Source organism: Dermacentor variabilis, chromosome 7 (assembly GCF_050947875.1).
Source record: "Dermacentor variabilis isolate Ectoservices chromosome 7, ASM5094787v1, whole genome shotgun sequence".
In the NCBI taxonomy this organism is placed as follows: domain Eukaryota; kingdom Metazoa; phylum Arthropoda; class Arachnida; order Ixodida; family Ixodidae; genus Dermacentor; species Dermacentor variabilis.
In genome coordinates this window covers 77,898,726-77,923,192 of record NC_134574.1, presented here as the reverse complement: position 1 = coordinate 77,923,192, position 24,467 = coordinate 77,898,726, and the positions used below count along the sequence as shown (strand labels likewise).

The following is a 24,467-nucleotide window of genomic DNA, read 5'->3' as shown; positions in this document are numbered from 1 at the left end:
CCACACACCCGGTGGCGATCAACCAAAGGTAATTTTCCCGAGAGAACCTTGTTGTTTTTGTATGGCATAACATAGTCGTTCTAACATTCACCCTAACTCGAGCTTGCGAAGATCGTGTCTACCGGAGCTACGTTCTTAGGTACACCGATCCCATACCATCGAACTGCCTTCTGTTACTCATCCTTCAATTTCCCACGAGTCATCCAAGACTTCACGCCGTTACTGCCACGGTTGTGTTTCCCTCAGCGATGAAGAGAAGCTCTGCTGATACCGGATTCGCAGAACTCGCTCTTCCGTCTGCAGTTTACCTCGATCTTGCGAAGGTCATGCCTGCCGAAGCCACGTTCACAGGTGAGCCTAACCCAGACATTGAGGATGGCCTTCTTACTCGCACCGCTACTAATAAGTTTGTTGCTGATCGAGGTGGTGTTTGGGCCAGGAATCCACCAAGCCCCTGCATGAATACGTTGAGTAGTATGAATGAAGAAACAAAGGATGTGGAACCACTAGCCACAGTTAAGAGCAGTGGGATTCATATTCAAGAAGACGAAGTGTTTTCTTGATAGAACGCTTCTATCTGTGTTCTCTGGTTTCCGGCGAAATATTCGTAATTTCCTGGTGCTTCGGCTCACAATCTTGTGACCATTGACGCGGAGTCTTCCAGAGGCCCTCCTGGGCAGAGGTCATCAAGGCCGTACTTCACGAGGAAGAGAGGAAGCGCGCTCAGTGACACCGAGGACATGGAGCTGTACTCCGTGTCCGATGAAGACTCATCGGATGATAGCTTCATCATTGTCCGCAGAAAGAGGCCAAAACGAGCACTGTAAACGCGAATACATCAAGGCAAGTCAGCACGGCAACTCTGAAGCCAAGCCCTGAACGCTGGCCTCACGCCATCGTGTTCGTACCCGAGGAACCCTCAAGAAACCTCCGATTGCTGAACAGACAAGAACTCTGTTTTCTTGGAAGGGGTCATGCCGAATGAAATTAAGGACATTCGGATAAATACACGCAAAAATGTCCTTGTAATCGATGTTTCCAACGGGCGTACGCTCGAAACAGTGAAGCAAATCTCGGAGCTAGGGCGCATCAATGTGCATTCCTATATCCCGATGAATGATGCACCCACAGCAGGTTTAATTTATGACATTGATGTCGCCATTCCCAATGCGTAGTTGCCTATCCTCGTCAAACTAGCAAGTGAGGGTGATTTCATCACGCGTGTGAGCCGCCTTGGAACTTCGCGCTGCGTCAAGTTCATTTTCAAAGGAAATTGCCTGCTATCTCACGTCAAAGTCAGTCACTTTCGACACCCTGTTCGGCCCTTCGTACAAAAGCCTCTTCAACGCAGTCAGTGTTTTAGGCTTGGACATGTCAAGGGTGTCTGCCCAAACTCGTTACTGTGTGCCCGGTGTGCTGAACCTCACGTGGAGGACACGTACTGGGCTACTGTCCTAAAGTGCAGCAACTGTAATGGTTGCCATGCTGCCTCGTCTAGGGACTCCCCTCGCATCAAGAAAGAGGTCGCTGTTCTCAAGCAAATGGTTCGGGACAATTCGACAGACAGGGAGGCTGCTGAAACGATCCAGCGTCGGCGTGGGCGTCATGGAACCTCCTCAAAAAAGGCAGAGACGCGAAAGGAGAGGGACTCTTCCATTGTAGCACCCACATTCTGGAATCAGGCCAAAAAGGGGCTGAACAGCCCAAGAAAGTCAGCTGAAAGGAATTTTCCTCAGGAAGAATGGCCTGCGCTTCCGAGCCAGCAACTTCCCACAGAACAACAGATTGTCAAGCCCGCTCGGGAGCCTCCTCCTGCCGCTGATGACACGCTCAAAGCAGATCGTCAAGTTATTTCAATGTTTCTTCCCTTCATCGATGCCATTCGAGTGATTCCTGCGACCTTAGAACTACGTCTGCTCGAAGTGCACTGAAAGTACTGGACACGTTAAGCCCAGTGCTTCAGTCTCTCGAATAGAGACATGGCCAGCCATCACCCATCCTTTCTAGAAGAAATCAAGGCAGCGTCAATCATCAAGTGGAACGCAAGAGGTCTAAAATCATGCATTTACGACTTTCATCAGTATATATATATACTAATTTGTTGCAATCATTGTCATATGTTAGCCTAACGTGCCAAAACCAGTCAGGTTATCGGTACACGAAGTTGTTATATCCGCAACAACTGATGCATGCAGCAAAGTCATCGTTCTTATTCGTCGTGAACTGACCTATGTTCGCCAGCCGATTCCGCCTCATGATAGCAATCAATGTTTACCCAACAGTTAAAAAGGGCAAACTCATGTTTACACTTGTAGGCGTTTATATATCGCCTTCAAGTATTTTTGATCCCAAAGTATAACGAACATCTTCTCGATGTGCCCTGCTCCATATGTCATCATCCGAGATTTTAATGCGCACCATATGGCATGGGGAAGCACGAGGACAAATGCAAGAGTGCAAAGAGTTACAAACTTCGCCTGCAACCACGGCCTTTCACCTTGAATGATGGCAGCCCAACGTTTATACAAGGCGTGAATTATGGCAGCTGTCTTGACCTAGCTTTCGTCTCCAGCTCTTCCACAACATGTGTTAAATGGTTTTCGGATATCGAGACACACGGGAGTGATCACATTCCCAGGTACCTTGTCATCAAAGGGATGTCCAGGTACTTCCCACGGAACACCATTCGAATAATTGACTGGACTAATTTTACTTCCACCATAGAAGATGCTTGTCGAGAGGGCTTGTCCTTTGGATTAGAAGAAACAATGAAGTGTGCAATGCGAGACGCCACGCGCATCGTCACGGTTTTGTCGAAGCACATGGAATTGGATATAGAGTTGGAACGACTTCGTGCACTCCGTCGACGTGCGGAGCAGCGTTGCCGGCGTACAAGATCCATCGAAGACCTTAGGACAGTCAGACGACTACAAAAAAATTCAACGTCGCATGGATAGATTGGCAACTCGACGTTGGATAACGTTTTGCGAGTCACTAGACCCCCGAAAGCCACTATCCCACATATGGAGCCACATCCCCTAGACCACAACGTAGACCACGTCCCAAACGTGGTCTACGTTGCCTCCCTGAACTACGCATCCCATTCAAAGCGCTGTCGCTCTTCCAGAGGCGAATGGATACTGATGTTGCAGAAGACCTTTGTGCAAGGATCGCTGGCCAAGCGACCGGTCCAGCCTTTCCAGCCCCCAGTCACATCCCTGTTTCACGGGACTGGCGCATGGATCTTCCTTTCATAATGGAGGAACTAGAAGCGGCTCTTGCTCTGTGCAGGCGTTCTTTATCCGCGGGACCACATGGAATATCCTACCGCACCTTGAACAACCGGAGTGATGGCGCACGGAGAGAACTGTTAAATCAATACAACGTATCTTGGCAAGATGGAATTGTTCCCGAAGGATGGAAGACAAGCCGCTTGGTCCCTCTCCTGAAGCAAGGCACGTTCCCACTTGAACTCACCTCATACCGCCAAATAGCGCTGGCCAGCTGTGTGGGAAAGATAATGAAATAATGAAAAAGATGATCCTTGCCCACTTGGAGTTGTACCTGTTGTTACCTGATGTTACCTGATTGTACCTGATGTTACCTAATTGCATGGCTGGTTTTCGTCGAGATTGCTCATCAGTAGACAGTGTTGTTGATCTTACTACGTATGTCCAGCATCAAAAGTCACGCAAAAGATAATCTGCAGCTTTGTTCTTGGATGCCAAGGAGGTATACGATAACGTATCTCGCGAGGCTATCCTCGATACTCTTGAGATGGTTGGCCTAGGTGGTCGAGTTTTCCCATTGGATTTCTCATTACCTTTTTATGAGATTGTTCTTTGTATGTACGGGCGATGGTAAAACCGCACGGCACTACACCTACCAAGATGTTCCTCAAGGCGGTGTACTAAGTCCTACCCTATTCAACCTCACACTCATTGGTCTCGTTGATCATCTTCCAGCAGCGATCAAGATATCAACGTATGCAGACGACTTATATATATGGAGTTCAGGTGTGACACGTCCTCAGATACGTGCAAGACTTCAAAAAGGTGCTACCCTAACAGCTTTATACCTCCGCAACCAAGGTCTTGAAACCTCGTCCGACAAATGTGCACTGATGGCATTCCCTCGTAAACCAATGACACCCTACGCCATCTCATTAACTAGCCAGATAATTTCTTATGAGAAGGCTCACAAATTTCTTGGCATAATCATTGATAGAGATCTCTCATGGAGCCCACACGTGACCTACTTGAAACATCGTCTGACAGCAATCTCCCAGCTTTCCAAGTTTCTGGGCGGAAAGACTTGTGGAATGTTAGTGCATGCAATGGTTGGAATTGTACAGGGCTCTTTTTTGGGCTTCTTGAGATACAGTTTGCCCGTAATGACCAAAACTTGCCATACAAATCTTCGTGCTCTGCAGGCTATTCAAGCTCGGGCTCTCAGAGTTTGTATTGTTTTGCAAAAATGCACATCGACAGTAGCGACTATTGCGATCGCTCGGAACCAAGCCATACAAAAGCACACATTGCGGTGGAAGTGTTGAGAGTGCACATTAGGCACGTTGCCCGTGCCCGTTCCCACCGTCTGGGGAAACGCCGCCGTAGCCGTCTCGCATCGGCCGCGCGGTGCATCGGCTCGTCAACTTTTGCCAGGATCCGTGGAACTTCAGATGTGACCCTACTGAATTTGATGCTACTGGATCCCCAACTTAACGAGGAACCTGTCGACAACTGTCTCGTAAAGGTGGGCCGAAATTTGGACATTCTACGACTTCTACGACAAATTTGGATATTCCACGTAGGTAGTAAATTCTACAAATTTGTTACCTCCGCCACCACGCGGATAGCTACCCCTCAAGAAGGTTAGCTTTGACTCCGTCGGCGCCGGGGTTCCCCCGGGACTTATCGGCCGATGGCGACCACAAAGACGGCTAGATACGACCCTACCACCATGGCCTGGGCAGAAATCTAGACTCATTGGCAAGACGAGGACCTGCCACCCACAGAAGATGAGTGTCTTTCCATGATGGTGAATCCCCGCCGGAGACGCCAGCAGAAAGAGACAGCTACAAAGGGCGACGCCGCAGCTGCGTCGCCCACGTCAAACACGGCAGCTAGGAATCCCAGCCACCCCGGCAAGCCCGGCAATGTTGGCGTTGCGCTGCCGCTGAACAAGAAGACGCCAACCACCTGGCGCCCGAAGCAGACGCCAAAAATGAATTCGGAGGATCTCATCGTGGTATTGAAGCCGCGTGTGACCCTTGACCTCAAGACGGCTTTCGGCATGGAGAAGTGGGAGAGGCAGTGGCCCACTATTTGGGTGGGGCGGCAGGAGCTGCTCTCAACGTCTGGCCGGTCTGGGACCAAAATCTCATCGTCTGTGAAACACAAGTGGCGCAAGCAGCGGACAAGCTTGCCAAGGAATTTGACTTGAAAGTGGGTGAACGCTCCTTCCCCTTTCGGGGCCATGTGAAACTAAATGGTGAAGTCTGCCGAGGTGTGGTCAGTGTACGGGCTGACGAAACCTCCGCATCCCTAAAGGCTGAGCTTGAATGGCGAGAGGGCGATATTGCCTTCATACGGAAACTTGGTGCATCCAATGTGGTGGTGGTGACCTTCGTGGGCCGGTGGTTACCGTATTACATACACTACAACTGCGAGTGTACCCCGGTCAGGGATTACAAAAAGACCATCCCCGCCTGCTACGTATGTGGCACGATGGGGCACTGCGTGGACAATTGCCCCCACCCAGTCGTAGGACGGTGTGGCTACTGCGACCAACACGTTGGAACTTTGGACCAAGGCCTTGCAGAACAAGAGTGCACCCCGACATTCATGATCTGCGTAGGGGCTACCTCGCTGGCTCCACAGATTGTGTAAGCAAGTTTCGGAAGCTACAGCGACCGGGACAACCTACCCAGCAACAACGGGCTCAACCACTGAAGACGGGCAAGAATGGACACGTCACCCAGCAGGACCACGTAATCCCGACCAACAAGAAGACGGGCAAGTCCGGGCAAGCCAACCGAAAGCAACCTTGTCAGAACCAACGTGTGAAGTCCAGGACCAGTGCCAAGCCGCCAGCCTTCAAGGCAGAGGATTTTCCACCGCTTGGCAACAACCCTACTGCAATCCAGGTGAGCAACTGGGCGGGGGTTGCCACTATTTCCTCTCAACCCTCCCCCTCCCCCATGGTACTGGAACTGAGAAAAGAATTAGAAATTCTCAGAAGTCAGAACGCGCAGCTGGCAACTAAACTCAATGCACTGGAAAAGGCTAGGGCATAGCCGCTTGTTCCAGGAACAATGGATCAGGGGGACGACTCGGCGTCTGTGTGCTCGAGCTGTGCTCCGATGTCACGCTGCCCTGTAATCGCTAACTTGGAAAGCCGCATAACGGCACTTGAGCAAACCATGGCAGAACAAATGGCCCAGCTTCCCGGTCTGATTGCGAAGACCATTCAAGCTCGGTTGTAACAAATTGCAGCCACTATAACTCAACAGGTGACGGTACAAGTAACTCAAAACATCAAGGCCTGGATCCAGGCCCGTCCAAAATTCTTTAGGCGCACAGGACCTGTCAAGGAGGTGAGCCACTCATCAAAAATGTTTCCTTCTGCTGATGAAGATGAAAATGATGATTCTCCCCTAGGCAGCTTTGCAAGGTGCCGGAGCAGTTGCAGCAGTGGGCAGGTTAAACCAACCAGCCTCGAGTCAGCAACATGGCTCAGGGGATTAATCAGTCACCTCGCAAACCAAAAAGGGAACCTTTGTCATTAATACAGTGATTCCGTGATCGGCATAAAAGAGCACACGTCGGCCTCTACCTCGAAGCTCTTGAATTCCTAGCAGCCATTGTAGATTTGCAATAACCTGGTGCATCTGCCAAAATGTCCGGCTACAATACATTCCAGAAAGGCCCATCCACCTGTATTCTTGTACACAAATCGTACACGGCACAGGAAGTGGATCTAGACATTAATCTGGCCTACTCGTTCACAATGGTCACTGTGCTTCCCCTGCGGCGCTCTGACTCATCAGTGCATATTCTTAATATCTATTGTCTGCCCAAACACAAACACGTTAATTTCTCTAACATCTTTAGTCGGGCGCTGAAGACAGCGGGTCGAGACCCATTGTTGATTCTGGGCGATTTCAATGCTCCCAGTAAACTGTGGGGTTACAGAAAGGAGGAAGCACGTGGGCGTAAGCTAGCGGAGCTTATCTCAACGCTAAGCATCACTCTGCAAACCGCCCCGGCACACCCTACGTGTATGGGGAATTCCGTCACCAGGGACACGTGCCCTGATCTGACGCTTTCCAAACACATTCAAAACATCGAATGCCACAAAATGGAGGACACTCTCGGCAGTGACCATTGTGTCATTATTACACTAATACCTCTAAAACATTAATACCTCTAAGACGGCCACTTACACACGCTCGACTCCCAAACTGGCAGGCATTCCGTAAGTCCTTACCAGCCAGCGATGTCTTTGAACATGGATATGAAGCATGGGCACGAACACTCACCTCAACCCTCAAACAACATGAGAAGCACATCCAGACAACGGAGGACTGCCCAGCTGTGGATAACCATCTACTCCACCTCTAGGAAGCCCGCCGCAGTCTTACCAAACGCTGGCATAGACAGAAACACAACCAAGCCCTCAAAAGACGAATTGTAGAGCTCACCCAAAAGGCCGCGGAATATGCCTCTCACCTGGCTCACACCAACTGGGTGAACCGGTGCAACACACCAGCTACACAAATGTCTGGTAAGGACACATGGAGATTTTTCCGCCATCTGATTGACCCCTCGCAATGACGAGGAGAAACACAAAGACATTTACAACGTGCACTCCACAACTTTAAAGGCACCACAACACACCTGGCCGAGACATTACGGGAGAAGTAGTTGTGCTAGAAACAAGGCCTCAAAGGCATGGAATATCTTTATGCAGGCAAAGATAATCCGGAGTTGGACCAACCGTTCCAACTCTACGACCTCAAGGCTCTGGCCAAGATGCGCAGGAGCACGGCGCCAGGTAGGGACACGGTCACAGTCACACTGTTGGCCAACCTCCCTGATCAGGCATATGAAGCTCTGCTCGAATACATTTACGCAAATTGGAAAGGGGAAAAACCGGTCCCCTGAGATTGGAAGACAGCGCTGGTTACATTCATTCCTAAATCAGGCAAGGCAATCGACACAAACAACTTAACACCTATCTCGCTCACATCCTGTGTGGGCAAACTCATGGAAACGATGGTGCGCGATAGACTCTCAGAATATTTGGAACACCGTAACACTTTCTCGGACACGATGTTCGGCTTTCACCCCCACAAGTGAGCGCAGGACATCCTGCTCCAATTTAACAGAGATGTAATACAGCCTATCAAGCACCCTTATAATGACAAGGTTATCTTAGCCTTCGACTTGAAGGGTGCTTTCGATAACGTTAAACACAGCGTCATACTGAGTCACCTCAGTGAGACACACTGCGGCCGCAACACTTTCAATTACAAAAAAGATTTCTTGACAGATCGGGCTGCACTGATCTGTATTCAAGACACCGAACAAGACACCTATCAAATGGGCACGCGGGGTACGCCACAAGGCGCGGTGTTATCCCCACTGCTCTTCAATTTGGCTATGCTACACCTCCCGGCACATTTGAATGATATTGAAGGCATACGGCATGCGCTGTATGCTGGTGATATCACGATTTGGGCCACCGAAGGCAACTTAGGGCACATGGAGGAGAGCCTGCAATCAGCAGCACGGGTAGTGGATCGCTACGCGGAGCACTGCGGCCTCCAATGTGCACCAGCAAAGTCAGAATTTGTTCACTTTAGGGCTTCCCGTAAGGATAATACAAACATCCACTTATATTCGCGTGGCGCGTGCCGTAATTACGAGGCTGGTTGGATCACCCTATTGGCCGAGCGAAAACTCAGAAACTGCAGCAAGGATGTCGATCCCACCCCCCGCTGTATAGTTTGGACTCCTGGCCATCAGAGCCTTCAAGGGAATGAAGCTGCTGATGCGGCAGCCGAGCACTCACTTACCGGGCGTCCCCTTTGGCCCCTGAGGTCCTGGAACAAGAAGGCGGAATTCTGTTTCAAAGACATTTCTACCTATTATAAGAATAGCCATCGCCGCTACCCAGCCCCCGCTAAGGGACTGGGGAAAGCGAACGAACGCGTTCTACTTCACTTATACACCAACACAATGCTGTGTCCGGCAGTAATGAAACATTTCGATCCTGCGGTCACTGACAGGTGCCAACACTGTGGCGAGGTGGCTGACACTTATCACATGGTGTGGGCTTGCCAGCAAAATTCGGCTCTCACCCCCCACCCCAATCATAACCGAGAGGACTGGGAGGCGGCCCTGCTTGGTTTCTCAGACCTTCAGGCCCAAAAGGCCTTGGACAAGAGGGCCAGGCTGGCGGCTTCGACCAATGCGGTCCCGGACTAGGGACTCCACCTAGTATGTAGGGCTCCTGCGCGAGTCCACACCTCTCTTTCTTAATAAATGCTTTCCACCACCCACCGTCTGACAACACTACCGTCAGAAAGGCCGCAGGCATCATTTTGTACTACGATTTCGGAGTATTACACCCGCCTTCGATCAGGCTCCACCCCCGCAACTAAGCCATGCTTTCATCCATGGTGTTTGGCTCAACCTGCAGTGCACCTCACCGTACCAGGAATCAGGAAAAAATCTGAGCTCTCACCACCTGTTCTTAAACAACTAACTGTGCTCCTTTTGCACGAGAGGTACGCTGACCACGTACATATATATACTGATGGATCGGCAATTCTCCAGTGTTCCTCTGGAGCCGTGGTTTTCCCAGAGAAAGCCACCACCAACAGTTTCAAAACATGTCACCCAACGACACCGATGGCTGCGGAACTTGCAGCTCTTCGCGCTGCATTTCGTCTCCTCAGCCAAGAACAACCTCAAAGATGGTTAATATTCAGTGTCTCGAAGGCAGCACTGCAGTTTTTGCTATCAACCCTGCGGCGCGGACCACATGAACAAATGGTGTTCAAGATTAGAAAACTACTTCATACCTTGACAGAGAAAGGACACCACGTGACATTTCAGTGGCTTCCAAGTCACTGCGGCGTCATAGGGAACGAACACGCCGATAACGCTGCTCGTTCGGCTCTTCAAGGGGACGAAGAGGATCCGATACCATTATCAAGGACAGATTGCGCTAGAAAACTTCGAATGCTCAGCCATGACATCGCGTTCTCCTTTTGGAACGCAGGAAGTTTTCAAAACTTCCTGCGCTGCACAACCTAGACTCCCCTCTACGCATTTTGCATTCCAGCTGGACTCTGCTGTCGCGAAGCTACCCTGCTTTTTCGAATATAGCTAGGGGCGGCTTTCACCAAGTCTTTTGCTTTTCGAATCGGATGGACCGACGGCGCCTCGTGTGATGACTGTGGTAACGAGGAGACTCTTCAACACCTTCTCTGTGACTGTCCTCCCTAAAGTTTACAGAGACGATCGCGCGCAATCGCGATAGCGCGCTTTGACCGAAGACCTCTAACAGAGGAACTTATTTGAAAATGCCGCTATCACAAGCCATCGCAGCAGACGGCGACGAGGGCACTGTTGCAGTTTTTAAAGGCAACAGAATTGGACAAGCGGCAGTAGCCTGAACAGATGTTTGTTGTGCTGCAAGTGCTACTGTGCTATGCTGTGACAGTGTGCGGTGACAGTGACCGTCTGTGATTGTATGTCTATGCTCCTTTCTTTCTTTACATCTACATTGTTATCACTTTACCTCCCCCTCCCCTCTCTCCCCAGCGTACGGTAGCAAACCTGATCTTCCCCTCTGGTTAACCGCCCTGCCTTTCCCCTTTCCCCTCTCTCTCTCTCTCTCTCTCTCTCTCTCTCTCTCTTGCTCATCTCTTACGCCTTACCCCACTACTCACTCATGTCTAAAAGCAGCGACGCCCCATAAGAAGAAGTTTGGCACAGATGCCCCCCCCTCCTACGGACAAGTGGCCGTACATGATCACTTGAAGATGTGGCCAGACGGAGTTTTTGATAAGGGTAGCCGGTGTGATCCTTGCGATAACAACTGTGTCTTCACGCTCATTCCGCAGGATTGTGAAGTGGTATTCGGAACGTTTGATGACGGGGAAAGGACCGTCGCAGCGGACCCGAAGAGAACGATGAGGCGTGTCAACACAGACAAAAACGTGTCAGGATGTTTGCAGGCATGAGGTAGGAAAATGTAGTGCTTGCTTGTGTGAGCCGAGGTTGGCGATAAACGCAAGTGGCGCACGAAAATGCTCAGACGCTGGACGAAAGAATATGTATCCTGAACTTTCGGCATAGTTCAGGGGTTGACTAGGTCATCGGCCAAACGGATAGTGCAGCCGTCATCATCATCATCATCATAGTCATCAGCCTTTTTTTGTGCACTGCAGGACGAAAGCCGTAAACCATCTCAACTACAGAGCAGGCGAGTTTTGGTAGGAGTGTTGAACGAAGACCGAGCATCATCATTGGAAGGCGCGATACCCAATCCTTCACGTGAGGCTGAGCGGCGAGTGCAGCTTTCAAGTGTAGCTATATCCTCTCGACGGTGACGCTGGATGCAGGATGGTGAGCAGTTATGCGAATGCGAAATGAACCCAGAAGGGATCTTACAGACGTGAAAAGTGCCTGCTCAAACTGTCTGCCTCGATCAGTGATCACTTTTTATGGCGTGCTAAAATAGCTAATCAGCGTAGACAGAAAAGTATGAGCAACTATCTCCGCCATTATGCCAGCCATCGGACCTGCTTCAGGCCACTTCAGCAAATACGTATAACCACGGCATTGTGATAATGCTCCAACGATCTCTAAATTAGCGGTGTCGAAACGTGCATCTAGGAGAGGGAATTTGCCCAATCGAGATTGTTGTGTCGTTGCACTCTGATACGTTGACACGCTGTACAAGTGCGGATCTATGCAGTCTCGTATATCAGCGCGCATGCGCGGCTAAAAGCAACGTTCGGTAATAAGGTCTTGCTTAGCACGTATGCCTTGGTGGTAGATTGAGTGCAGCCTATCGAAAACAGCACGACGAAGAAGAGCAGGAATGTATATGCGGGTACTGTTAGGGGAAATGTCACAGCAGAGTGTGACGTCATGCTCAGGAAAGTTTACTTGCTCCAATCAGACGAATGTAGAAGATCGGAATCGTGGAAGTTAATCGCCGGATGCTTGAGCCGCCCCGAGTGAAAACAAGGAAAGCTGGACAGAACTTGTCGTAGGCCCGAACATTTTCATCTTCAATAAATGACAAGCACATGCTCTCGGCATAAAGACAAAACAACACTGGGAAGGAGACACCCTGACGCACAAAGCGCTGTAATTTAATCGGGGCTCCCAAGGCTTCAGTAACAATTATTCGTGTGCTCCTATTCCCGTACGCCAAGAGCGGCAGCCCTGTGTGATAATGGACGCCATGTTAATGTACTGGAGAACAGGGAACAAAATAACATGGTGCATACAGTCAAAAGCCTTCTAGTTTACGAGAGATCTAGCAATTTTTGCTACATCACTCGTCTTAGGTATAAGTGCATCAGGATATTCCTTGAATGGCAAGAGTAACATTTCCTTAAAGTTGACTACAAGAAGTGGACACAATTCAGGTGCGCGGCTGATAGCATACGTTGCCCGCTTGACCAAGATTTGCACGTCACCTGCTTTGCTCACGCTTCGACAGCGGCCACACCAAGCCGACAGCGAGTCAGGCACGCTTTTGGCTGGGTAGCTTCATCAAGGCTACCTTACATACGCCGTGTAGCATACAGCTGATGTGATTTGCTCAGTTTGAGACACGTGGCACACTTGCAATGGTCACGAAAGCGATACCACGCAACCTATACCTTTTAGGAACAAGCCCGCGCTGCCCATGGCAGACGCTACTCATAACGTCACTACTCTAACAGAGCTGCCACGCCGACCTCGAGTTCCTCTTGTTCATTTGCGTCGGCGCAAGGCAAATGGCGCGTGCTTCCTTAGCTTGTGTATACTGCAATGCTTACTGTCGCTAAAGCTACGATGTTTCCTTCGGGGAGGGTATAACATATGCTGCTTTCGCATTTGTCGCACCGCCGCCATGACGTCACTGTGATTTTTATCTTTCTTGAATTGCTGCCACGTCCTGAAGCTGCCGCTCTGATGTCAAACACAGCTGCAAATAGGCTCAAGAGGGAGCAAATGCCTTGGTTATGACACTCGCACGGCTTCTGAAAAGAAGACGATCGCCTGCGGAGTCCGTCTGTAGAGGAAGGCTGCAGAAGCTGACGCCGACCCGCAGTTCGTAGCACTTCTTTCGCCTATTATTTCTCCTTTCTCTGCTATTTCCTCCTTCTCAAAATCAGGAAATTCTGTTTCTGTAGCGTGTTGTACCACATATTTTTATATCAAGGCTTAAAAGTTATGGTATGCCAGTGCTGTGCAGCATCGAAGATAGATGTATCTTGAATACTATGTTAGATACGCTTTGGTTATGTTGTATCTGTGTCGTGATACGTCTGGCAAGACGTGTATCTGCATCTGTATTGATGGAACATGGTTGTAACGGAGCGATTTGAGGACATGACACAGAAATAATTCTGACCAGACTGCCGCCACACTTCAACTGAGCTTTACTGCGTAAATATTGTACGAGCAGCAGTTGCTCCGCAGAAACTTTAGAAACAATATTGCCACAGCAGACTTTGTCAGCACAGAAGCAGTTCATCAGGCCTCACTTCAATACTCAAAGTCCTGATGTGCGCAAGATTAAAGACACATTTGTAACCACGCTATAACAAATTCTACGCTCCTCATGTCCGTGGACTTCAATACTTATTGTGCAAATATATCTGTGTTTTTCTCGATACATTAAGCGACCCGGTGCTAAATCAACCTTCTTCTTCTTTTATACGTGTCAAACAATTTCTTTACTTTAATAAGCCTTGAAACACCCGAGTATACAAGTGCCTCTGTACACTAGAGTGAACGGGCACCTTTTGCAATGGCCAGCCAAGTGACCCTCCGCTACGAAAGCCTGCGCATTTACCCGCCGTGGTTGCTCAGTGGCTATGGTGTTGGGCTGCTGAGCACGATGTCGTGGGATCGAATCCTGGCCACGGCGGCCGAATTTCAATGGGGGTGAAATGTGACAACACCCGTGTACTTAGATTTAAGTGCACGGTAAAGAACCCCAGGTGGTCGAAATTTCCGGGGTCCTCCACTACGGCGTGCCTCATAATCAGAAAGTGGTTTTGGCACGTGAAACCCCATAATTTAATTTTATAGCCTGCACATTTTCTCGATGCTGCCAATGTACGCTGTGGCAATATTATACAGTTTTAGTTACACGTACGTTGAGGCTTCACGTACGCAAACATGAAAAGCCTACGTACCTTACCTGCACGCCATCTGAAACGCTTTTAGCTACACGTACGCGACGCACGCCAAGAGGTAAAGCCCCTTAAACTTCGTAATGTAGTGCCACGCTTTGAAGAACGCCGCCTCCTCCTCCAGCGCTCTGGCCGAAGCCGACGCCGCGTCGCTATTGGCCTAATGGCATCACGTGGCCCCTTGCGCCGGCTTCGTTTGTTTACAGTCGAGCTTCAGTGCCATCTTTGCTCGAAAAGCGGCGCTTGTTGGCGGCATTCCTTCCGTTCCTATTCTGTGTTGTTTTGATCTTGTGAACGCCTTGAAGGATGTTTTGTGGCAAGTGCGACGTCGCTTCACGTCATTTTCGTTACCATGACCTGCTGCGCGTTTGGATGCCAATATAGTTTTAGCAAAGGCAAGAATATGTTCGCGATACCGTCCGGTAAGCGGAACGCGTTAAGACATGGCTTCACCGAATCGGGAGGGAGAACTTCCGACCAACTTCTTCCGCGCAACTGTGTGATGTAAGTTGTGGCTCTCTCAGAGTATTGTATGTGCCAGGCTTGCGTATTGTGCTGCGGGCAATAACGTATACTAGATATTGCACAGTTCACTGTGCATGTTGTCATTTGTACGCACGCTCTAACATGATTTTTACGCAACGTCTGCTTTGCTTATATGCGCACTGCGTGGTCGTGTTAGTCATATTTGGTGCGCTTAATCGTTTTGAACGCTAACCGTCTTGAGTTCGCGGGCACGCGAGGTTACGTGCGATAACGTGATTACGAAATTTTTAAGATTCAGCGCAATCCTTTTGATAAAATTTCAGTCTCGATCATGAAAGCGCCTCAGGAGAGCAACTCTCTGCCTTTTGTGGTTACTTACTAGCCTTCTTTAGATAGACTAGCTTTGTTTGCCACATTTGTTCGTGTTCCTCGTTGGCGGTCGCCCGGTGGATTTGCGATACAGAGGCACCGATGAAAAGCGTGCGTGCTCTCCCGAAACCGTGTTAAGGCCAGAATACATGGAGCGAACTTTCACGACGAAGTTCGGGCGGCAGAAAATCTGCCGCGGCGCGACGCCGTATGTTCGTCGGGCTGCGCTACATGGAGCGAAGACAGGCCGGCCGCCGCCGGCGAGTCACTGCGTTGTTAACAGTGTGGCTAGACGAGGCAAATGCGTTGTCGTGAAACACATGACAAAACAAAAACTTTAACGACAATTATTATCGCTTTTGAATTACGGAACACTCTAAAAACGCGTAAAATTTTGTTTAGAAATGATTTCTAGTCTTTTTTATATGTTTGAGACATTCATGTGCCGATGTAGTTTAAAGAAAGCGGCGATGCTATGCGTTGTGGCAACACTGGGCGGGTAAACAACTTTTGGTTCCTTTAACTCCGCGGCTCTGTTCTGTGGCTCAACGCGCGCGCGGCCGGCGCGCGGCCAAAGCAAGCAGACCCGAAAGTAGCGCACGTGAGCTTGTCTAACCATGGCTGTTATTAACTTGTTAAATTCCAGCCGCGCCGCTTTGGATGCCATGAATACGAAAAGCGGGAGACCGGCGTGAACGATAGAGCGGGATCGGGATACACGGACAAGCGGGGAAGCCTAGACGGAAGTCGGGGCGGATAGTGAGACCTGATTGGCAAGCTTTGGGGTGCCGCTTGTTCGCCGCTTCCGGTATCGTCGCCGCCCGACGAACTTTTCTGCGCCAGCTGTATCGGCGGCGAACGACGTTTTCTCCGCCGCCGGGCGTCGAACGCCGACTATTCGTCGCATATTCGTTGCATGTATTCTGGCTTCTACGCGGTGCGTTCGTCGTCGAGCGACCGCATCATAGGTAATTGAGACGTATGTGCTAATTCGCGTGAGCTTTAAAGTGTGCGAAGCTTAAGATGCGGCGGTGGAGCACTCGCAAAGAAAACGTGCGGTCGCCCGCCCGTTCCCTGGCTGGTTTAGTCGTCGTTCGTTCGCACGCTCGTTTAGTCGTTTGCTCGCCCGTTTAGTTCGCGCGCTCATATAGTCGTTCGCTTGCTCGTCTATGCCACTATTAGTTTCTACAGTCATTATGCCTAATTGAGACGCGCTTGCTGTAGGACTCTTAGGCTGGTGCGTTTATTTACACAATGAGACAATAAATGGTGCACACGGACTTGTGACTGCAAAGGCAAATCTGTAATGCATCTATGTGAAAATAAACTGTTAACTTGCAACTCGAATGCCGTTTCATATTATTCTAACCTATGAATAAAACATTTCACTTGCCGCAATTTCGGCCGCGTCATGGCGGGGGGATTCATTGCGCGATCATGACTTCACTAATAAAGTCATGTCTCGCAAATGTTACTTCGAAGGGAGTGCAACCGTCCTGAATGCATGCACCTCAGTGCAACTCCGTTCGCGACAAGTACGTCACTTAGTAAACGGACGAACCAACGCACGATGAAGTGTTATTCGTGATTAGTCATTAACCTGAAAAAATTACTGAAGGCCACAGTGGTCTTGTTTGAGATTGAGTCAAGCATTGTTATCGCGCTCCCGCTTCGCGCACGAATGCTAAAAACACATTTTATTTTCTTGTGTACGCACAGTCCCGACTCGATGATCGGCCGCGGTATTTCTGTCGGCGTTGAGACACGAGAAACATAATAGCACCAGCGCCCACCCCTGAGGCTTTGCGCGCGCTTAGATTGGCAAGCACGCACGTTGGCGGCACTGTAGCTTGTAATACACTTTCGAACCTCCAGAGCAATGATCTCCGTCAGCCTTTGTACGTCATAGCTCATACGCGCCGCGAATTCACATTGTAAGGGCGGCGCGGATTCTTTAGGCTGAGGGCTTGCTGGAAGCCAAGAGGTTGTCATTCGATGGTAAACGTGTTATTTACAACCATGCGCAACAAGATCTTGCGACACGCCCTTGACAAACGTTGCGTACCTAATTGTAGGGCACGCGATACATTCGCAGTCGTCAACGCACAGCGTTAACACTCCTTCAGAGACTTCTTTAAGAAATAGTTACCAAAAAATGAAACAAAAGCTGCCGTTACCGAATTTGTACAAGCATCCGACTAGAAATTCTATGCTGTACACGAAGTTTCGCGGAGCTGGAAAGCCAACGTGAACGCCTAAAGAGCACTGCCTTGCTATGCGTGCATTCACTCTGCGAAAGGTCGTCTGCTGCGCTCGAGCATCGTAGGCGGCGCCATGGTCGAGGAGGGAGCGTGAAAGAGAGGAGAAACGAGGAGGAGTGAACGCGGAGGAGGAGAGTGGCACTACTTTACGAAGTTTCAGGGGTTTTACCAAGAGGGACCCCGTAGCTCCATCTATCGGGAAATGTGAACACAGCGGTAGCCAATGCCATCCTGTCGTCGTGTTTCGATGCGAGCCGTCTGCGCGGGCGAGGCTCGCTATCGCTTGTTTGTGATCTTGCGAAACGCCCGCGCCAAGCTGTCTACGTGCGCAAGAAACGCACGCAAAGAATTGAATCTCACGTATGTACAGGCGCCCAAATCTTTAACTGGTGTGCGCGAGCGGCGACTTTTCCGTGCGTCGGCGCCGTATGACGGGGCGAGGCTGGAAACAGCTTAGCAGACGATGGGCCCAGCTGAGCGCGCTTTGTCCGCATGCGCTTAGCCTCAGACTCTTTCCAGCCGCGCCCCGTCATACGGCGCTGACGCACGGAAAAGTCGCCGTTCGCGCACACCAGTTAAAGATTTGGGCGCCTGTACGTCCGTGAGACGCGCGCGCGCCCGCTACGTTCTACGCATGCACACTGCTCACACGTAGAAGCTCTACGTACGCAAAGCCCCTACGCACGTGTAATTAAAACTGTCTATTGTTTCTAATCTCTCTGCGCAACAACTGCTGCTCGCGCAATCATAAAGAAAGAAATTCAACAAGAGGGGACACTCTTAAAAAACTGGCAACAGGAAACACGTCACGTCTAGTTTCAACACCATCCGTTAGTTGACGCAAGCATCAGAAAAAAAGAATGTGAAATAAACTTCCAGACAACTTTTTATTTTTTTTTATTCGTTCCCCCTAAAAGTGAAAAAGTTCTGCGCGTAAATGAAGTTATACTTTGCAACTTTTTGTTGCGTTGCCTAGCCACAAGCTAGCGGCACGCGAGACGCGCGTGCATACGTCATGCGCCAGACAAGCGGCAGGAGTGAGCGAGGCTGGCTGCGGATGTGGAGCTCGCGCGCTCGGCGACCCGTCTCTTTTGGATGTAGCCCGTTTTTTTCGGGCTCCCGGCGTTCTCTTGTGTTCCGTCTGCATTTCGACACGGCACCGCTGCACTACTGGACTACAGCAAGGTGAGGAATTTTGTTTTACAGTCTGCGACGCACTTCAAGCACATTTAGGCTTACTGCACAAAACTGAACCTATATAGTGACGCAGTTATCGAAAAACAGCTACGCAGTCCAAGCCTAGTTAATATGAGTTAATTACTCGTACTGGGAGATGTTTGCGACGCTTTTTATGTGCCCAAGCATAATTGTAACCTATTTCGGTAGTTTTAAGGCACGCTCGCCGCTCCTGGCTTTCTGACGAAAAGCACCTGGGCCGTGTGACGCAGTTACGCCTGTACTGAATCTTACTGGGACAATTTTATGCGCTTTCTCTGACCCAAGGCATTATTGTAACTAATTTCACAACTTTTTCGGGTACATTTCAAGTACAGTGGCCGCGCTCGGCGTAGTGGCGCACTTAGCGAAAAGCAGCTCGGCTGTGTGCCGCAGTTAGTTTCGCATGTACTGAATCTTACTGGTAGAAGTTCGTGACGCATTCTCTGACCCGAAAAAGTATTGTAATTTATTTGGTAACTTTTTGGGATATATTGAGGCTTGCTCGCCGCGCCTGGGGTTGTGAAGCTGTTAGCAAAAAAGCAAGCCGGCCAAAGTGAGTTAGTTTTGCGTGTACTGAATTTCAGTGGGACAAGTTTGTGACGCATTTTATAGCCCTGCGACAACATATACCTTATTTCGGTACTCACGCTTCTCGAAAACGCGACGAGCGATTGCCGAGAGTGATAACACGGGAGTGTTGCATGCGCCGGCAGGACGCGTAAAAGATAACACGGAGGAGCTCAAGAACATGACATTTACGTATTATGAGCGACTGAAAACAGGCTTTGCACCCCCGAGTCTGACTTGAGTGCGATTAGAAGGCATTCTGCGAGCGTGTAACATGATCTGGCTGAGCCTGTGTTGTAGCCACCTATGTATGCTTGGCGTACCATCGTGTCGACTGAGGCCAAGTTGCTTTGGAAACGCGCAGTCACCCGTGTATTTGTGCACTTAAAGTGCAGGAAGTAATGCCCGGGACAGGTGGGGTGCTTGAAAATCGGATGTTCAGATTTGATGGCATTGTTTGGGAGGAGTCTTTGCTGCGAAATGTACGTAAAAGTGAATTTATCTGTAATGCCGCTCATTAACCACTTACGCACGTTTCGCCTCTACACGCAGTACTCCTGTTAGGTCAATATACCGAAATGATACATGCTTGTAATTTACTTTCTTTCAGCTGATGGCATTCGGTGGAGCATCGTACGGAAACGACTGCTGCTTACCTGGTGCCACAACTTTGGATGAATGCAGAAGAAGTCCGGAACGAGCATTTATATAGAGCAAAATAAACATTTCATCATTTCAGAAGACGTCTTTCGTTTTCTTTGTGAAATTGCACCTGACAGATTCGGCGCAGTCTTGTACAGGTCAATCGCAATCATTTCTACTTAATAATGAAACGATTCCGCGCCAACGCCACGCGAGGTTCAGCAGATGCGAAAAAAAAAATGAATGCCGCGCCGAGCAGCGGAGCCGGCGCGGAATGCACCAACTGGTGTTCAAAACGCGCAAGCCCAAAACCGAAACCGGAAAGAGTCAACAACATCCGCTTGGTGTGCTACAGTCAATTCGGCCGCTGGGCTCTATGGGAGTGTCCGCTCTTGTTGAAATTTCTTTCTCTATGGCGCAATTTTTACGCAGTAAAGCTCAGTTGAACTTAGGCAACTGTCGTTTGTGCATTCTTTCGGCCTCCTGTCCCGAAATCGCGCCGATCTAACCATGTTCCATCAAGCCAGCAACCGACTAGCCCATCTAAGTCTTTTAATCAGTATCTGTATTTCCGATATAGGAAACAATGAATGTGTCATGTTTCTTAAGTTACAACGATAGCCGTCGCAACGTCACCGAGCGAAACAATATAGGTTGGCTGAACTTTGCTTCTCAAGACGATACTGCTGCCGCTAAGCCGCCCGAGTAAAACTAAAGGCTAGCGGCATTCTTTCTGTTATTTTTCCGTCGCAACCCTCCAGCGAGGACAGGCGATGAGTCATGCGCGGCCCACTGGTATAGCAGAACCACGGGCAGGCGTTCGCGCCGCCTCGACAAAAACAAGCGCGCAAACGTCAGCCCGCAGCCGACCTTTTGTATTCTTGATTTTTTCTGTCTTTAGTTTCGTCTGTGCAGTTGACACTTACTCGCAGCCACCGTACCCTACTGCACATGTTGATGCGTGCGACGTCTGTCGCGCAAGATATGATGCCGCCACAGTGTCGGCATAGAAGCTCTTGCGTGGTGCTTTGTTACGAAGTCTGAAGAATGCAAGAAAGGCGTTGTCTTGCGTCCTGTGGCTTTCACACATCAGCGATATAAAAGGTCTCGGGGTCGTATGTTTGACTGTTCTAAACCAAAGCATGGATTGCGCTGCTTCCGGGAGACTTGTGCATCAGGCGGTTATTTTGCGTACGTGAAGTCACTTTTTTGATCCACGTTACATGAAAGTTTCTTGAGCGGCAGATGTTGTCTCGTAGAAGAAAAATCCTAAAACGATTGTACGGTAATGAATATGTCACTAACGAACGCATTAGGCCAGCAGATGAGTAGATTATGAAAGGTTATTGCAGCTTGATGTGCTCTCAGCATACACGAAGCGTCACAAAAGATTTCGCCAGCAAGTTAGTTGCTGCTGTACAGCTGTCCGATAATCCGGTATTGCAGAAACGGTAATATTTTTATGGTTAAGGTAAAACTCCACAGCGGTATTTATGCCATCGTGCAGAGGCTTCTTCTTCACGTTATTGTGGTTAGATGGTGGTCGCCCAAGCTACTCGGCAAGCGGAGCTGCAGCGTCGATCAATTACAAAAGCAACAAGCAAGAATCGCTGACGGCACAGCGTACAAGGAGCTAAAGCAGCTGAAGTTAAGCAGCTAAAGCAACCCCAATAACTTGTTTCGGAATGAAAATACTACACTTTCAGCAAGAAAGACAAATTTCGTCACACTAACCGAAGTTTCATTCGAATGAAAGATTCTTTTACATACGCATTTGTTGCTTAACTATATAGATCTATAATAAGAAATTTGCCAATTTATCGAAATATCCTAAGATACAAATTGAAAATATCTTGTCGGACACAATAACTGCGGTAGTATCTTGTATCTGCATCTCAAATACTTGTTACCCGAGTATCTTGTGTCATGATACAACTGCAAAGTATCTTTGGCCATCCTTGCTGTAGGCTTGAAGAGTGTGTTCTTTTCCACGCGCACATGCAAGATCATAAAGATCGAACGTACTTTGTGTATGCATAACACTTTTTTTCTCATATTCTACTGCACTCTACCACCATTATTACTTTCTGTCACACTCTGCTGTAGATTTTTGACTAGCACAGCGCCTATCTCATCTAAGGAACCGAGTGCATTTGTGGTATGATACGATTGACGAGAGCTTTCTACGTCTCAGAGTGGCGCGTCCAACCGGCTGTTCTGTATGTTCACTTCTAGCTCACGAACAATCATGTGTTGAATAACTGCAAGTATACGCGCACGTGAGACCAAGTTCTTTCTCCGTTCACTGCCGGTGCTCAGGGGGGCCGGAAGGGACAGTGGGGGTGGTTGCCTCCTCCCCCAAATCGATTTGGACAGCTATACCTACAATTTGACGCAAGGAGCGCGTTCCTTTCGGAAAAAAGTGCTGTATAAGCATGTCGGGGCGAGCGAAATAAATAAAGGACTGCGTAGTGAGGTCGGCCACAGTCTGCGCAGAGATTCAAGACGCCTGTGACGGTTAGAGATCGGCGCGGAAGTTGGCGCCTATCAATGGCTTCTCTTGCGTCTCTCCCGCCGGTTTTGAGGTTGCGTTTGTCGGCACGCATGGTTTCCTGCACGCCTAGCCTACTAGCAGCTATACTAGTGACGCTGTGCGAAACGCTTCCATCCCCCACGCATTCCAAGAAAGCAAGTTACCACGCTTGTAGCAGCAGAACGTTGCCGTCCCACCCAAGACGTGCCTCCCCCGCATTCCAGGTGGTCACAAGACCGCGTTTATATGGGCAGTAAATTGCGGTTGGCGCTACTTGTGACACTAGTAGTCTAGTACTTCCCGTTTTTGACGGGATCGTGACAAAACATCCAACAAGAAATGACATCAAGGAAAGCATAGAGAAAAGTACTTGATGTCCTTAACTGAATTCTTTCAGTTTTTGGTCTCATTATTAGGTTCTTATGATATCAGTAATAAAAAATGGCGCCCTCGGATATCTTTCCTCCCATTCATTACACAGTGAGGAACTTCAGCCCGGCAGCATTGATGCCTTTTGATTGCATGCGTAGGTTTATTGCCCAAATGCCTTCAACCCCCCCCCCCACAAAAAAATACCTCACCTAGACGTTGCGCCTTGGGCAGAAACTATGTTCCACGATCTGCCGCCAAGGCCTTCACTGGTGGCGCTGGCTACCTTTCACAGGATTAGCGCAGATATGTAAAACGTAGGTGCCCCACAAAGTGCACGTGAATACGGCGCCGTGGTAGCCCGATAGGTCAGAGCATCACACGCGTCATGTCAACACTTGCCTTCGTATCCCCTGATCTACGGCCAGTTGTTTCTTCATCCACTTTCATTTCCTTTCATTTATCCAATCGTTAGTTCAATTTAGGACTGCAATACACCCTATTCTGTCGGTGGTGTCATTACTAGATATATATGTATGTTTGTCAGACACGTACCCAGGGGGGGGACGCCCCCCCCCCCCGTGATATTAAACGGCATACTCCCCCCACCAAGCCTACACCACCACTCCTGACACACATTCCTAAAGCGCTGACAATTAAATCAATCTATTCGGTAGTCAACATTTTGCTGCCTTTTACGGCGAGAGCTCTATATGACTAAGCTTACATAGTTTTTTCGCCATCCGTCAACAGAAAAAATCATCACGTAAGCCGATCCTGGTGATAGTGCAAAGCGGACCAAGCTCAATGGCGCATACCCCTCTGGTCTAGAGAACCTGTAACGCGCCCTTCTATGTCTTCGGGATGGGCCCACGTATGCGGAGAGCTTAACGCCTCCTTCACCTCCGCGGCGGGTAGGCCCGGCAATGCACTACCGTCGAGCCGACCCATGGCGGAGGTGAAACACTTTGCTTTTCGTTTGAGAGCTTTGACTGTCGTCAGCTCTCGTCGTCATTCCATCTTCAAAGAGTGGAATGCTTGTCAATTTTTTCACTGGTTTTGGATGACGGTAGTTATCGGCATCTCCTGGGCTGTGAAAGCCAGTTTTCTCATCGATTCGGTGCCCGCGCGAATAACTCGATATCAGTTCAGTTGTCACCATCTCTTAAACGATCAAGTGCATCGCTGTTGCTTTGTTAATTCAACCTTTGTTTAGACTGATCCAGGGACCACGAAAGGGATTCGGTTCGTAGTCAACTCGTCTGTATGCTCTTGGAGCGAGTTGCGCCCGGAGAAAACACCAGTTGCGTTAAACTTTTCCTTTTGCTTCATTATTTCCTCGAGTGACGGCTCGCCACAACGCTGGCAGATCCTTCGAAGAATATACCCGCGTTATGGCTTAGATAACGTGGAAAATAATTTGCGAAACAGCGTCCATCGTCAAACCCCGTAATAACCGTTAAAACCATAAGCAATATGGTTGTCACCACTTACCTTGTCTGGCTTTTCCTTAATTGTACAGCACTTTCCTGCAAAATTGGCAACTCGAAAGAAGTGCCACAAAAAGTTGGGAAATTTAGTG

At 49.3% G+C, this 24,467-nt stretch overlaps 1 protein-coding gene across 3 annotated transcripts in view; it reads left to right on the top strand.

The window, feature by feature from the left end:
* The window catches only part of LOC142587550 (glucoside xylosyltransferase 2-like), a 98,377-nt gene that overhangs the window by 11,388 nt on the left and 62,522 nt on the right, over positions 1-24,467 (top strand). Inside the window, exon 1 of one of the 3 annotated variants that reach the window (XM_075698640.1) lies at positions 13,246-13,349. The exons of the other annotated variants lie outside the window; for them this stretch is intronic. The gene's annotated coding sequence lies outside the window, so the exon portion shown is untranslated. Of the gene's footprint in view, positions 1-13,245; positions 13,350-24,467 lie in introns of those variants that run through there. 3 annotated transcript variants of the gene reach the window in all.